The sequence below is a fragment of the Dasypus novemcinctus genome, chromosome 10 (genome assembly GCF_030445035.2).
Source record: "Dasypus novemcinctus isolate mDasNov1 chromosome 10, mDasNov1.1.hap2, whole genome shotgun sequence".
Classification (NCBI taxonomy): Eukaryota; Metazoa; Chordata; class Mammalia; order Cingulata; family Dasypodidae; genus Dasypus; species Dasypus novemcinctus.
In genome coordinates, this window is record NC_080682.1 from 89,848,161 (window position 1) to 89,862,926 (window position 14,766).

The 14,766-nt window shown below is 37.6% G+C and overlaps 1 pseudogene; it reads left to right on the forward strand.

Annotated features, from left to right (window-relative positions):
• Positions 1-3,808: 3,808 nt before the first annotated feature.
• On the forward strand, positions 3,809-14,241 carry LOC101434652 (olfactory receptor 226-like; annotated as a pseudogene).
• Positions 14,242-14,766: the final 525 nt, after the last annotated feature.

Below are 14,766 nucleotides of genomic sequence, written 5' to 3' on the forward strand. Positions count from 1 at the left end.
AGACTGGAAGATTGGATGAGGAAATACAACCTATCTATATGCTATCTACAAGAAAGACATCTTAGACCCAGGGGTTCATGGAGGTTGAAAGTGAATGGCTGGAAAACAATCTTACAAGCAAACAGTAACCAAAAAGGGCAGGAGTAGCTATATTAATATCAGACAAAATAGACTTTAAATGCAAAACAATTGTGAGAGACAAAGATGGACAATGCATATTACTGAAAGGGATAATCTTTCAAGAAGAATGAACAATCATAAACATTTATGCTCCTAACAAGGGTGGCTCCAAATACATGAGGCAAACACTGGAAAAACTAAGTAAAGGAATAGATGTCTCTACAATTATACTGGAGGACTTTAACACACCACTATCAACTTTGGACAGAACATCTCAAAAGAGAATCAATAAGGAAACAAAGACTTTGATCAATATATTAGAGTATCTGGACCTAATAGACATATACAGAACATTACACCCAAATACAGCAGGATAAACATTCATCTCAAGAGCACATGGATCATACTGCAAGTTAGACCACATGCTAGGCCACAGACAAAGTCTCAATGAATTCAGAAAGATTGAAATCATAGAAAATAATGTATCTGACCACAGTGGAATGTGGCTGGAAATCTGCAAGGACTAGAGACCCAGATTTGGCACCAAGATTTGGAAGTTAAACAACACACTCTTAGAAAAACAGTGAATCAAGGAAGAAATCTCAAAAGAAATTAATAACTACCTTGAAACTAATGAAAATGATAGCACAACATATCCAAACTTATGGGATACAGCAAAAGCAGTACTGAGAGGGCAATTTATAGCCATAAATTCACATATTAGAAAAGAAGAAAGAGCTAAAATTGAAGAACTAACTGCACTCTTGGAGGAATTAGTAAAAAAACAACAAACTAATACAAAGGAAGAAGAAAGAAAGAAATAACAAAGATCAGAGCAGAACTAAATGAAATAGAAAATAAGAAAGCACTTGAAAAAATAAACAAAACCAAGAACTGGTTCTTTGAGAAGATCAATAAAATTGACAAACCCTTAGCTAGACTAACAAAGAAAAAAAGAGAGAAGATGTAAATACACAAAATAAGAAATGAGAAAGGGGATATCACCACTGATCCCACAGGAATAAAGACTATCATAAGAGGATATTTTGAAAAACTATATTCCAACAAAATTGACAATTCAGAAGAAATGGACAAATTCCTAGAAACACATAACCAGCCTACATTGACAAAAGAAGAAATTGACAATCTCAACAAACCAATCACAAGTAAAGAGATAGACTTGGTCATTAAAAACCTCCCAGCTAAGAAGAGCTCTGGGTCAGATGGCTTCACAGGTGAATTCTACAAAACATTCCGGAAAGAACTTACACCGATCTTGCTTAAGCTCTTCCAAAAAATCAAAACAGAAGGAACATTGCCTAACTCATTCTATGATGCCAACATTATTCTAGTACCAAGGCCAAACAAAGACACCGCAAGAAAGGAAAATTACAGACCAATGTCTTAATGAACCTAGATGTGAAAAACCTCAACAAAATACTTGCTAATCATATTCAACAACACATTAAACAAATTATACACCATGACCAAGTGAGATTCATTCCTGGTATGCAAGGATGGTTCAACATAAGAAAATCAGTTAATGTCATACATCATATAAACAGATTGAAGGAAAAAAATCACACAATCACATCTATAAATGCAGAAAAAGCACTTCACAAAATACAGTACACTTTCTTAATAGAAACACTACAAACGGTCAGAATAGAAGGAAAATTCTGAAAAACCCACAGCTAACATCACTTACAATGGTGAAATCCTAAAACGTTTCCCTCTAAGATAAGGAACAAGACAAGGATGCCCATTATCACCTCTTCTATATAACATAGTCTTAGAAGTACTTACTTGAGCACTGAGGCCAGAACCAGACGTAAAAGGCATCCAAATTGGAAAGGAAGACATCAAAATTTCACTATATGCAGGTGGTATGATTGTATACATAGAAAACCCTGAGAAGTCTATAGCAAAGCTTCTAGAACTTATAAATGAGTCCAATAAAGTTGCACATTACCAGATCAATGCAAAAAAGCAGTAGCATTTCTATACAACAATAATGAGCAATCTGAGGAGGAAATCAGGAATCAAATACCACTCACAATAGTAAATAAAAAAATCAAATACCTAGGAATAAATTTAACTAAAGGTGTAAAAGACTTATGCACAGAAACTACACAACACTGCTCAAGGAAATGAAAGAAGACCTAAATAAATGGAGGAATATTCCCTGTTCATGGATAGGAAGATTAAATATTATTAAGATGTCTATCCTACCAAAACTGATCTACAGATTCAATGCAATCCAATAAAAATCAACACAGCATTCTTTAATGACCTAGAGAAACTAACTATGAAATTTATTTGGAAAGGAAAGAGGCCCCAAATAGCCAAAGACATATTGAAAAAGAAAAATGAAATTGGAGGAATCACACTACCTGACTTCAAAACATACTACAAAGCTACAGTAGTGAAAACAGCATGGTATTGGCACAAGGTTAGACACACTGACTAATAGAACCTAATTGAGAGTTCTGATGTAGATCCTCACATATACAGTCATATGATATTTGACAAGGCCACCAAACCCTCTCAACTGGGAGAGAATGGCCTATTCAAACAATGGTGCCTGGCGAACTGGATATCCATATGTCAAAGAATGAAAGAGTATTACCAACTCACACCTTATACAAAAATCAACTCAAGATGGATCAAAGACCTAAATATAAGACCCAAAACCATAAAGATGTTGGAAAGCAATGTAGGGAAGCATCTACAGGACACTGTAATAGGAAATGGCTTCATGAACTTCACACCAAAAGCATGAGCAGTGAAAGACCAAATAGATAAATAGGACTTCCCCAAAATTAAAGCCTTCTGCACCTCAAAGGAGTTTGTCAAGAAAGTGATAAGAGAGCCTACAAAAGGGAGAAAATATTTGGTACCCATATATCTGATAGGAGACTTATATCTTGCATATATAAAGAACTCCTATATCTTGAAAATCAAAAGACAAACAGCCCATTTAAAAAATAGGCAAAAGATTTGAACAGACACCTCTCTGAAGAATATATACAAATGGCTAAAAAACACATGAAAAAAATGCTCAAAATCACTAGCTATTAGGGATATGCAAATCAATAATACAATGAGATACCATCTTACTACCATAAGACTGGCAGCTATCAAAAAATCAGAAGACTACAATTGCTGGAGAGGATGTGAAGGAATGGGAACTTTCATCTACTGCAGTGGGAATGCAGAAGGATCCAGCCATTCTCAAGGACAGTTTGGCGGTTTCTCAAAAAATTAGCTATAGATTTGCCATATGACCCAGCAGTTCCACTTCTGGGTATATACCCATTAAAACTCAAAACAAGGACATAAACTGATATATGCATACCAATGTTCATAGCAGCACTATCCACTATTGCCAAAAGTTGGAATCAACCCAAATGCCCATCAACAGATGAATGGATAAATAAAATGTGGTATATACATATGATGGAATATTACTCAGCTATAAGAACAAATACAGTACAAAAACATGTGATAACATGGATGAATCTTGAGAACCTTATGTTGAGTGAAGCAACCCAAGCATTGAAGGACAAATACTACATGACATCTCTGTTATGAAATAAGTAAACCAAGCTGTCTCAGAGAGCTACAGATTGGATGATAAACTTAAAGGGAGTTGGAGGGTAGAGGAAAGTTGCGAGCTGACACCTACATGGGTGAAATCTATGATAAGCTGGAGGTAAGTATTTGTCGAGGGAAGGGATAAAATCGGATATAGCAATACCTTTGGGTGGGGCTTTATGGGCTTGAGGGGGGCTAGGGATGGGAGAATGGGTCAGATGGCCCAAGAAATTGGGGGAGGTTGGGTGGAACATTTGAACATAGGAGATTGTCAGATATGTGGTTGAAAGTATAATGTAGGGAAAACTCTTTAGAAAATATAATATGGAAGGTTACCTGTTTAAGATGCATAAGGGTGGGGGGAGGGCATCTGACACAGGGCAAGCTTCTAGGGAGTGTGTGAGTGCTCATTTTGTCATCGTGGGTTATATCATTGGGTGGAGACCCATACAATGAGAGTGAAGGTATATCCACATCCTGGGAGGACTGATGTTTTCAAACAGAGGGAATTGTTTCTCTTGGGAGAATTGGTGGCTCCCAATGGGCTAGGGCAGTCAAGTATGTCAAGCCCTCAACATTGTTGCAAGTATTTTTGAATAAGGTCCTTCAGTAATGAAGATTGATTGTCATGCTGGGCCCTGAGGGGAGAGGGAAAGAGATGTTGAATAGACGAAATCAGTGTAACTGTGGGGCAATAGAAGTGTTCCATAAGATCAGGCAATGATGGATATAGGACATGTTAAATTACAACAAAAACGTATAAAAGCTTATAGTCTAAAATGCAAACCATAATGTAAAACATAAGATAACTAAAAATTTAGAAAACTGTATAGTCGAAAATATAAACCATAATGCAAACTCAAATGAAACCATGTTTGGAAGCTATTGTTTTAATATCTGTACCTCAGCTGCAGCAAATATAATATGAACATGTAAAAAGATCATTTCTGGGGAAAGGACAAAGGGTTTGATATTGGATATGTGGGGCTGCCAGATATTGCATTTGTGAATTACTGTGATCTAAAAATTATGTGAAGACAAACTTAATAATTAGGGGAAAAAAGGATATAGACCCTGAAGAAGAAATAGAAGAAATTGCCTTGCCACTGTACATACAGGGCAACACCTATAGCAGGGATGAAAGGCAAAATGTCAAAAACAAAGCTTTTTCATTTTTTCATACCCCAATTTATTTTTCCTTTATTTTATTTTTCTAAATTACTGTGTATTCTATATTTAACCCTTAAACCCATCACTGTATTCCATTTTACTATTAATGGAACCTGGCAATATATTAGGCTTCCTTTTTTAAAGAAGTGTTGGAGTATAGAGAGGTTCAACTATGGCAGGGAGGAACACTGGTGTGGGGTGTTATTGATAGGGGGCACATGGTTGGGAGTGAGCTCTCCAGGGCATGTATACGGGGTACATAAAAATGTTTGGATAATTTCATAGTGGTTTCAATTAAAAACAACAACTGAAAGAGTGCTGAGTTCCTAACCAGGGGAGCTCTATCGCATTCCCCAATGGAACAGTAACAATCCCCCAAGTGCAATTGCAAAGACCAACAAAGATGGATGGTCCAACAATGAGCCCTTGATGCTGATGACTCTGATTATGTGCCTGTGTGCCTGAAATATTGACTAGGCTTAGAGCTGCAGGGTACCTAAGAATTACCTCCTGAGAGCTTCCATGTTGCTTAAATGTGGCCACTCTCTAAGCCAAACTCAGCATGTAAATGCATTACCTTCCCCCCAGCATGGGACATGACTCCTGAGGATGAGCCTCCCTGGCACCAAGGGATTACAACCAAGGACCAGAAAAAGACCTAGAAAAGTAGTCATTGCAACAAAGGATGCTAGAACATTTGAACATCCACAGGCAAAAAAAAAAAAATTAACTTTGACCAAAGTCTCATGCCTTATACAAATATTAACTCAAGGTGGATCAAAGACTCAAATATAAAACATAAGACTAGAAAACTTTTAGACAAAAATAAATAGGAGAAAATCTTTTGTCTTGGGTTGGACAAAGTGCTCTTAGACTTGACATCAAAGACATACTCCATAAAAGGTGTTTTAATTTGCTAAATGCTGTAAATGCAATATACCATAAATGGGTTGGCTTTTATAATGGGAATTTATTAGGTTAAAAACTTACAGTTCTGAGACCGTGAAAATATCCAAATCAAGACATCATCAGAGATGCTGTCCCACTGAATGCTGGCTGCTGGTGATCCTGGACTCATGCCAAGTGACAAGGCAAAATGATGATTCCGATGTTGTCTGCCTTCTCCCCCAGGCTCACTTTCTTCCCATGCTCAGCTGTAGGCAATCAAACAGGCACATGGCAGCAATGCCAGTCTGCTAGTCTCTACCCTCTCCTCTGCTCCTTCTTGCTAGTTCTGCTTTGGGAGGCTCCATCTGTGGCTTTTCTCTCCCCCAGTTCCTTTCTGAGCTCCTGGGTTCCTTACCTCTGTTTCTGTGGCTTTTTTCTGTGTGCCTGAGATATTTATTCATCCATTTTTAAAGGATTCCAGTAAAAGGATTAAGATCCACCCTGGGCCCTGCAATCTAATCAAAAGCTCTTATCTGAAGTAATTTGTATCAAAAGGTCCCACCTACAATGAGTTTACATGCACAGGAATGGATTAGCTCTAAATGAATGATCTTCTGGGGGTCACCCAGTTTCAAACTGTCACCAAAGGTGACATTGTTATATTGTATTTCATCAAAATTTAAAACTTTTGCTTTATGAGAGACCCTGTCAAGAGGATGGAAAGACACACTACAGCTTGGGAGAAAATATTTGCAAACCATATATCTGGTGAAGAACGAATAGCTACAATATATAAAGACCTCTGAAAGCAACAGTTTAAACAACAAGAACACCAACAACAATCCAAGTAAAAAATGAACAAAAGACCTGAAGTGACTTTTCATTGAAGAGGATATACTGATGGCAAGTAAGAATATGAAAGGATGTTCCACTACACTGGCCATTAAGAAAATACAAATTAAATGAGATACTGTTGCACACTTACTTAAAGGGCTAAATTAAGTAACAGTGACAAAACCAAATGATGGCAAGGATGCAGGGAAACTGTATCACAAATATATTTCTGGTGGAAATGTAAAATGGTACAACCACTCTGGAATACAGTTTGGCAGTCTCTTAAATGAAACATGCAAATAATATATGACTCAACATTTGCACTCCTGGGTATTTATCCCAAATAAATGAACACTTACGTTTAACAAAAATCAGTACACAAATGTTTGTGGCAGTTTTTTTCATATAGTCCAAAACTGAAGACCACCCTTCAAAAGATATATAGCTGAACAAACTGTAATACATTGATACCATGGAATACCCCTCATAAATAAAAATAAGAATGAATTATTGTTACACACAATGACCTGAATGAATTTCCAGAGAATTATGTGGAATGAAAAAAACTAATTCCAAAAGTTACATGGTGTATGATTCTATTTATATAACATTCTTGAAATGGCAAATTATATAAATGTAAGATAGGTTAGTGATTGCCAGGGGTTAAGGAGGGGGTAAAGACTAGAGGGAAGTGGTTCTGGCTACAAAAAGACAACATGAGGGATCCTTGTTGTGATAGAAATATTCTGCATCTTTATTATTTTTGTGTTGATATTCTGGTCATGATATTTTACCATAGTTTGGAAGATATTACCATTGTGGGAAACTGGGCAAAAGATACCAGTTATCTTTTTTTTTTCACATTTTATTTTATTTTTCAATTCCCTTGAGAGTGGGAAATTGTTTTGTTTTTTTAATAGCAAATTTTCTTTTTTTAAATTGTCTTTCCTTTAAAGATACATAGATTACAGAAAATGTCACATTAAAAAATATAAGAGGTTCCAACATACCCCATACTCCACCCACACCCCTATTCCTCCCACATCAACAACCCCTTTCATCATTGTGGCATATTTATTGCATGTGGTGAATACATTTTGGAGCACTGCTACACCACATGGATTATAGTTTACATTGTAATTTACACTCTCCCCCAGTCCATTCAGTGGGTTGTGGCAGGACATGCGATCTTTGTCTTATTTCCTACACCTATCTAACAGTCTTTAGTTTAATATTCTTATTTTCCATTAGCATATTATATGATCATCTATCTTTTCAATATTTATTCTTCATTTCTCTCAAAGCAATGTGAAATAAAGAGAGAAAAGAATATTCTTCTCTTGCTTCTATTTTAATTAGAATATATATAATATTTCCCAACTGGGTACATGCATTTTGTTGTAAATAGATACAAACTCCATGAGCCCTTATCTATAATACCCAAATTCAACTTGGAAAACAGCATTTTCCCCTAAATTTGGGCCTAACCTTAAAGTGTGGCAAAACCTGTTTTGAACTGATAAGAGATTGTTTATAGTTTTTATTTACTCCATGTTATATAAATAATTACATATTTGCAATAGAGAGATTAAGGTGATATTTTAGGATGCTGCTTAAGAATGTTCTTGTGGTGTTAGGAAATATATAGTGTATGCAACATATTACCTCTCTAAAATCTGAGTTCTAAGTGCTCCATTTCTTTTGTATAAGTGAATGTGAACCTGTATTCATTATGCTAAGTGTGTATCTCCTCTATTCTCATGAGTATTGAGTTTATTAAATGGATTAAATAGTACATATATCTAAATGGTTATAGCTTATTTTTTGTCTTTATTTTTTTAATATTATATTCAAAAAATACGAGTTTCCCATATACCCCCCACCCCCCTCACCCCACTCCTCTCCCCATAACAACAATCTTATTTTAATTAGCCTATTTATGTGATCCATTGACTGATAACAATCACAAAAGGCAAAGTGACATTAATAAATCTAAACATTTGTAAAATTCTTCCTTATAAGGACTACTGTATCAACCAAATCAATGCTAAATCAACCAGCGCCTGGTTTTGATAGTTTTCAACTAAAATACAGCAGGTCAATGATATATGTGTGTACAAATTTATATTTTCTTCACAAAAGGGTTTATGACATGATTTTACTCAAACTTAGTTTTTTATTTTAAGGGTATTTGTAGATATTCTTCATGATATCTGACACCTGCATGATTTTCTTCAAGCTTGGTCATTTTCCCATGACTTCCTCATTATCTTTTCCATTCTCAGAACGCTAACACCGAGTTTTGTTCCTTTCATGGGATCAATGAGACTTTTGAGCTGTGAGTGTGCAGCTTATAAGACTCACTGATTTAGACAATGATAATTTCTCAACCATACCCATTTGTATCTGAGTATTTAAATACTGAGAAATATTTCCTCCCAATTACTTATGAGAATCCCTCCTAAACTCAATATCTAAAAAAATCCTTCTTCAATATTCCCAACAATAATTCCTTACTGTCCATTCTCAATAGAATTAGATTCAACATATATTTCTTAAAAAGCAGCTAACTTTTATTTAGAAATGCCATACCCTATGCACTGTTCTAAGAAACTTTCATGTATTAATTCATTTCTTCCACACAATGACTCTGTGAAGTAGGCATTAATACTATTACCATTTGAGAGATACAAAAACAGAGGCCCGGTGAAGTTAAATAATTTGCCAAATACCACATAATTGAAATCAAGCAATGCCACTCAGAACTCATAGTATTCACCTCTACATTGTACTGGTTAGTATCGGCTAATTCCTGTGCCTAACGTTTTCACGAACTTTGTTTTATTTAATCCTCAAAGTACTTTGAAACATATATTATTATTTTATAGAAAATAAACTGATATATTACAAAATCTCAAATTTAAAAATATCAATTACATGGAACAAAAACCCAGAAACCCTAACTCTCAATTGAGTGTTCCTTCTAGGACATCAGGGATTTAAAAGAATGTTACCCATATGGGTCAGGAGGAAATGGGACAGTGTAGCATTGAGCCCTTATCATGTTTCAGGCCCTCTGCATATTTTAGAACATTTATTCCTCTAAAAAAATTGTGAGGTGTATGATTCCCACATGAGACATTAGAAAGCTCAGGCTCAAAGAGGTTAAGCAAATTGCCCAAGATTATATAACTGAGCTAGGATATAAAACGAAATTGGCCTGACTTAAAGTCAGCATTTTCTTTTGAGCACAGTGTGGCATGATGGAAAGAGGTGGAAACTGATGAAGGAGAATGTAAGGAGAGAAAAGTATGAGTTTGTGGGGGTCTCATAACATACTCTCTTTCATGTCACTTTCCTGGCTTCCCAAACATAGCCTTTCCTGTCCTCTTAGCCAGTGTTTCTTTTCTCTTATATCTCTTTTGTTCTCTTGGGCTCCTTCCTTGGAGTCATCCAAAAGGGTCAGAAGGATGAAGTGAAGTGAGGACTAAAGGAGGGAAAAAGACTGGATAAAGGATATTGAAGCAGTTAAATCAAGAAATAGCAAGGGTCTGGTACAAGAGACGAAAGTGAAGGCAGTAGAAACAGGAGAGAGGAAAGAGGTAATTAAAGAGGTGATATATATTGGGCTTTAATTATTTGTGGGTGGACCCTGGGGAGGAATGGGTATAGAAAATTTAGAAAACTTCCAGATTTCTGGCATAGATGACTTCATGGAAAATAATGCCTATCATTGTGATAGAGGATGAATACGTTTAGGAAATATTATTCTGGACACTGTAGTTGAGGGACCCAAGTGCTATCCAAGGAATTATGTCCTACTTCTTGCTATTGGTATTAAGTATCTACAGGGTGACTTCAGCAACAGAGATCATTCTTTGCATCTACCTGAGCCATGGCAGCAGGAATGTAGCAACTAAAACGATATATAGGCTTGCCATGGCCCTAATGGGAATGGTAATGAGAGACAGGTTACAAAACCTGAGGAGGAGAGAGGAAAGATAAGGTAATTAATGCCTTCTGTGAGGAGATGCCCCATGAACCAGAACTGAAGGCTAAGTAGGAGTCAGCCATGGAATTTGCAGCATGAGCAAAGCTGCAGAGGTTATTGTGTGCTGGGAGATGGAAAGCACAAATAAAATGTAGACTTTGGTGAGAGATGAGGTTACAGCGACAGCAGTGACAGATTGTGAAGTATCCTGATGCCTTTTTAAAGAACTTGGCCATTATTGTGTAAGCAATAGGGGACTATGGAAAGGTTTTAAGTAAGGAAGTAGAATGGTGATATTTGAGCTTTAATGGAGAGATTAAGAAAGAGAGGCCAGTTAGGAGTTTCTGTGTGAGATACTGTGTTTTTTTTTTTTTGCTTTTTTCTTTTTCTGTTTCTTTCTTTCTTCTTCTTCTTTTTTATGTGAGGAATGTCGAGTATTAAGATAGAGAAATGAAGATTTAAAGATAAGCAGGAAGGTCTGTGGCCAGGGTGATTGCCATGCCCCATGAATGGTATATGAAACACCTAGAGGAGAAAGGATCAAGGCTAACACCATGATTAAGTGTAGTTTTGAAGTTTCCACTCATGTGGGCTAGTGTATGGTACAAGGATAGGCATAGCAACATCCCTTTCAGGGATGAAGGTACATCCCCACTACTAGATTATGAGTTATTGAAGACTGAGTGCATCTCTTATTTATCCTTGATATACCACAACTCTTAGCCTACAATCTGGAACAGTTGATCTGGCATATATATAAATATATATATATGTTTTTTATATATATATATTTGATTTCTTTCCCCTTCCCCACCCTCCCCCCCAGTTGTCTGCTGTCTGTGTCCATTCGCTGTGTGTTCCTGTGTGTCCGCTTGTATTCTTGTTAGCAGCACCAGGAATCTATGTCTCTTTTTGTTGCATCATCTTACTGCATCAGCTGTCTGTGCGTGCAGCACCACCCTGGGCAGGCTGCACTTTTTTCACACAGGGCAGCTCTCCTTACAGGGTGCAGTCCTTACACGTGGGGCTCCCCTACACGGGAGACACCTCTGTGTGGCAGGGCACTCCTTGTGCGCATCAGCACTGCACGTGGGTCAGCTCATCACATGGGACAGGAGGCCCTGGGTTTGAACCCTGAACCTCCCATGTGGTAGGTGGATGCTATACCTTTTGAGCCAAATCTGCTTCCCTGGCAAATATTTTTAAATAAATAAAATTGTGGTTGTGGATGGTAAGAATGGGAGTGATGGGAAATGCAAGACAGGGATGAGGGCTGTTTGTAGTTGCCTTGCTCTACTCTAGTATTGTGAGAAATGCCAAGGGCTCAGGTACTGAGTAATACTCATGTACTGATGGCAGAAGATAAAAAGAAGAGAAACTCAGATATAAAAACTAATAGAAGATTGCAGTTTGATATCTCAGCACATTCTGCCTCTGCTAACTACATAGGAACAGGCTTAAGAATAAAATGTAAGATATCTCCTGAGAGGAAATAGCACCCAGATGCTCAGCAGACTCCATTTCATTCTCCTTTCTAATCTCTATACTCCCTCCCAATGCTGTAGCCATTTGAGGACATTGGGCTAACAATAGCCTTTATTCATACCAATTCCCATGTGTAAATGTCAACTAATAAACTATGTCAAGCCAATAAGAGGCTTGAAGTTTTGAAAAGGCAAATTTTGTTTTTGATACCAAGGTAAAAAGAGAGTATCCTGCTAAATCTATCCTTTTATATTGATCTTAATCAAGAAGGTATTCTACTTCCATTCCAAGATAGGTTTGTGTTTGTACAACTTTCAGACTCAATCATATTCTCAGTTCTGCCATCCAGAATCCACTTCCTAATCTAATTACAAGGTGTGCCCCTGCTCCTCCACTTAAGAACTGGAATACTTGGAACTTTCATTCTACAGTTGCTGCAGACTTCTTTATTCTTGTTTGGTCCCTCTTTCTTGAAGGAGAGAACTATACCCCTAAATGACCACCAACTATTTCCTCTTTTGGATATAAATCCATGATGTTTCACAGCCCTCCTTCATGCTACCTAAAAATTTTAGACGCTATGGGGTCTTGAAGCTTCTTGATTGTACCTTCTATTACTTGTGTGACCTAGAAAAGTCACTTAATATTTTTAAGCCTCAGTTCCATTAGGTGTTATATAGGGGCTAGTTAATATTAATAGTATTGCCTTACAGGGTAGTTGCAAAGATAAAATGGATTACTGTCTGCAAATTTTTTAGAAATCTGCCTGTATTAGTAACACATTGTAAATAGTCAACTGTTATATATTTTATTGTTACTACATTGTGTCTTATTTACTCAAAACAGAATCACTATTCAGCTCATAGACAAATCTAACTTTAGGGTGGCACTCATGCTATTATGTTTTTTTCATTTTTATCTACATTTGCTTCAGTAATGAACTAATGGTATTTTTACTGATTAGTTCTCAATATGCACTTCTCCAAGGATCAGAATAGACTCCTATCCTGTCCCCAATACAAAGACTTATTCTTGTCTACTTTTGTATTAGCTCATTTTCAGAATAGAAAGGAGTGGCCTTAGTTCAATGATTAATGATATGCTGCACTACATATCTTGCATTCTATCAATATAGTCCCCTCACCAAAAGAAAGGCTGGGCTCCAGAAAACACTGTGTCTTCTTGTCTCCTGAAGAGCAGTGGGAATGACCAGCCCCATGGAGTGAGGGAACCAAAGTGGGAGAGTGAGTGAGTTTGTGTTTTAGGGTTTCCCAGCTCCCGTGCCACTGCGGGGACTATTGTTTTCCCTTTCTTTACTGGCCTATGTGTTGGTACTGACTGAGAACACACTCATCATCATAGCAATTAGGAGCCACTCCACTCCCCATAAACCTATGTACTTCTTCCTGACTAATATGTCCTTCCTGGAGATCTGGTATGTCACTGTCACTATTCCCAAGATGCTTGCTGGCTTTCTTGGATCTAAAGAGGGTCATGGACAGTTAATCACCTTTGAGGGCTGCATGGCACAGCTCTACTTTTTCCTGGACCCGGAATACCCTGAGTGTGTCCTTCTTCCTGTCATGGCTTATGATCGCTATTTGGCCATCTGCCATCCTCTCCACTACCCTGTCATTGTCAGCGGCCAACTGTGTGTGCAACTGGCAGCTGGCTCCTGGGTTGGAGGTCTTAGCATCTCCATGGTTAAAGTTTTTCTCATTTCTCGCCACTCTTACTGTGGTCCCAACATCATCAACCACTTTTTCTGTGATGTCTCCCCTTTACTCAACCTCTCGTGTACTGATATGTCTATAGCTGAGCTTACGGACTTCATCTTGGCCATTTTTATCCTGCTTGGGCCTCTCTCTGTGACTGGGGCCTCTTATATGGCCATTGTTGGTGTTGTGATATGCATTCTCTCCACTGCTGGACACCACAAAGGCTTTTCCACCTGTGCCTCTCACCTCACTGTTGTGGTCATCTTCTATGCAGCCAGCATCTTCATTTATGCTGGCCCAAGCCTCTCTCAGCTTTTGAAACCAACAAGTTGATCTCTGTTTTTTGCTGTCACTGTTCCATTACTCAACCCCATCATTTACTGCTTGTACAACCAAGAGTTCAAGAGAACCCTACACGGTACTCTGCACCTGTGCTAGGGCCAGGGTGGTAGCTGCAGGAAACCAAGCAGAGATGGGTAAGGGGAAGGTGTTAAGTCTTAGAGAGTTCTTTCAAATTTGGAATTCATATCTTCTATGGAGTCCATTGTAGCTCTTAGAGCCTAAATTAGAGATTTGAGTTTCGTAGGCACACCCAAAGGCCTGAGCATAATTCCTTATAACTAGTACAGGGAAAGGAAGAGGGATGACTTGCAATCAAGAAGCTGTATTTCCATGGATCAAGGCTGTAAAATACAGACTAGAGGCTGGTCCAGACTCATGTGCTTTGTTTTAAACTACAGGGTAGGTTTCATGAATCATGCATCCTGGTGGGGTGGAAAGCCTTGTCCATGAGCATGAGAGATTATTGAACTTACTTAACAAGCAAATGCAGAACTAATTTCTTCCTAAATGGCTCCTCTTAAATCTTCTCCTGAGTCTGAGACAGAGTAGAAAAGGGAAAGAGGAGGAAGAAGCCATTCAGGAAAGCAGTCTTTATTATGGAAGAGCATCAGGGGTTTTGTG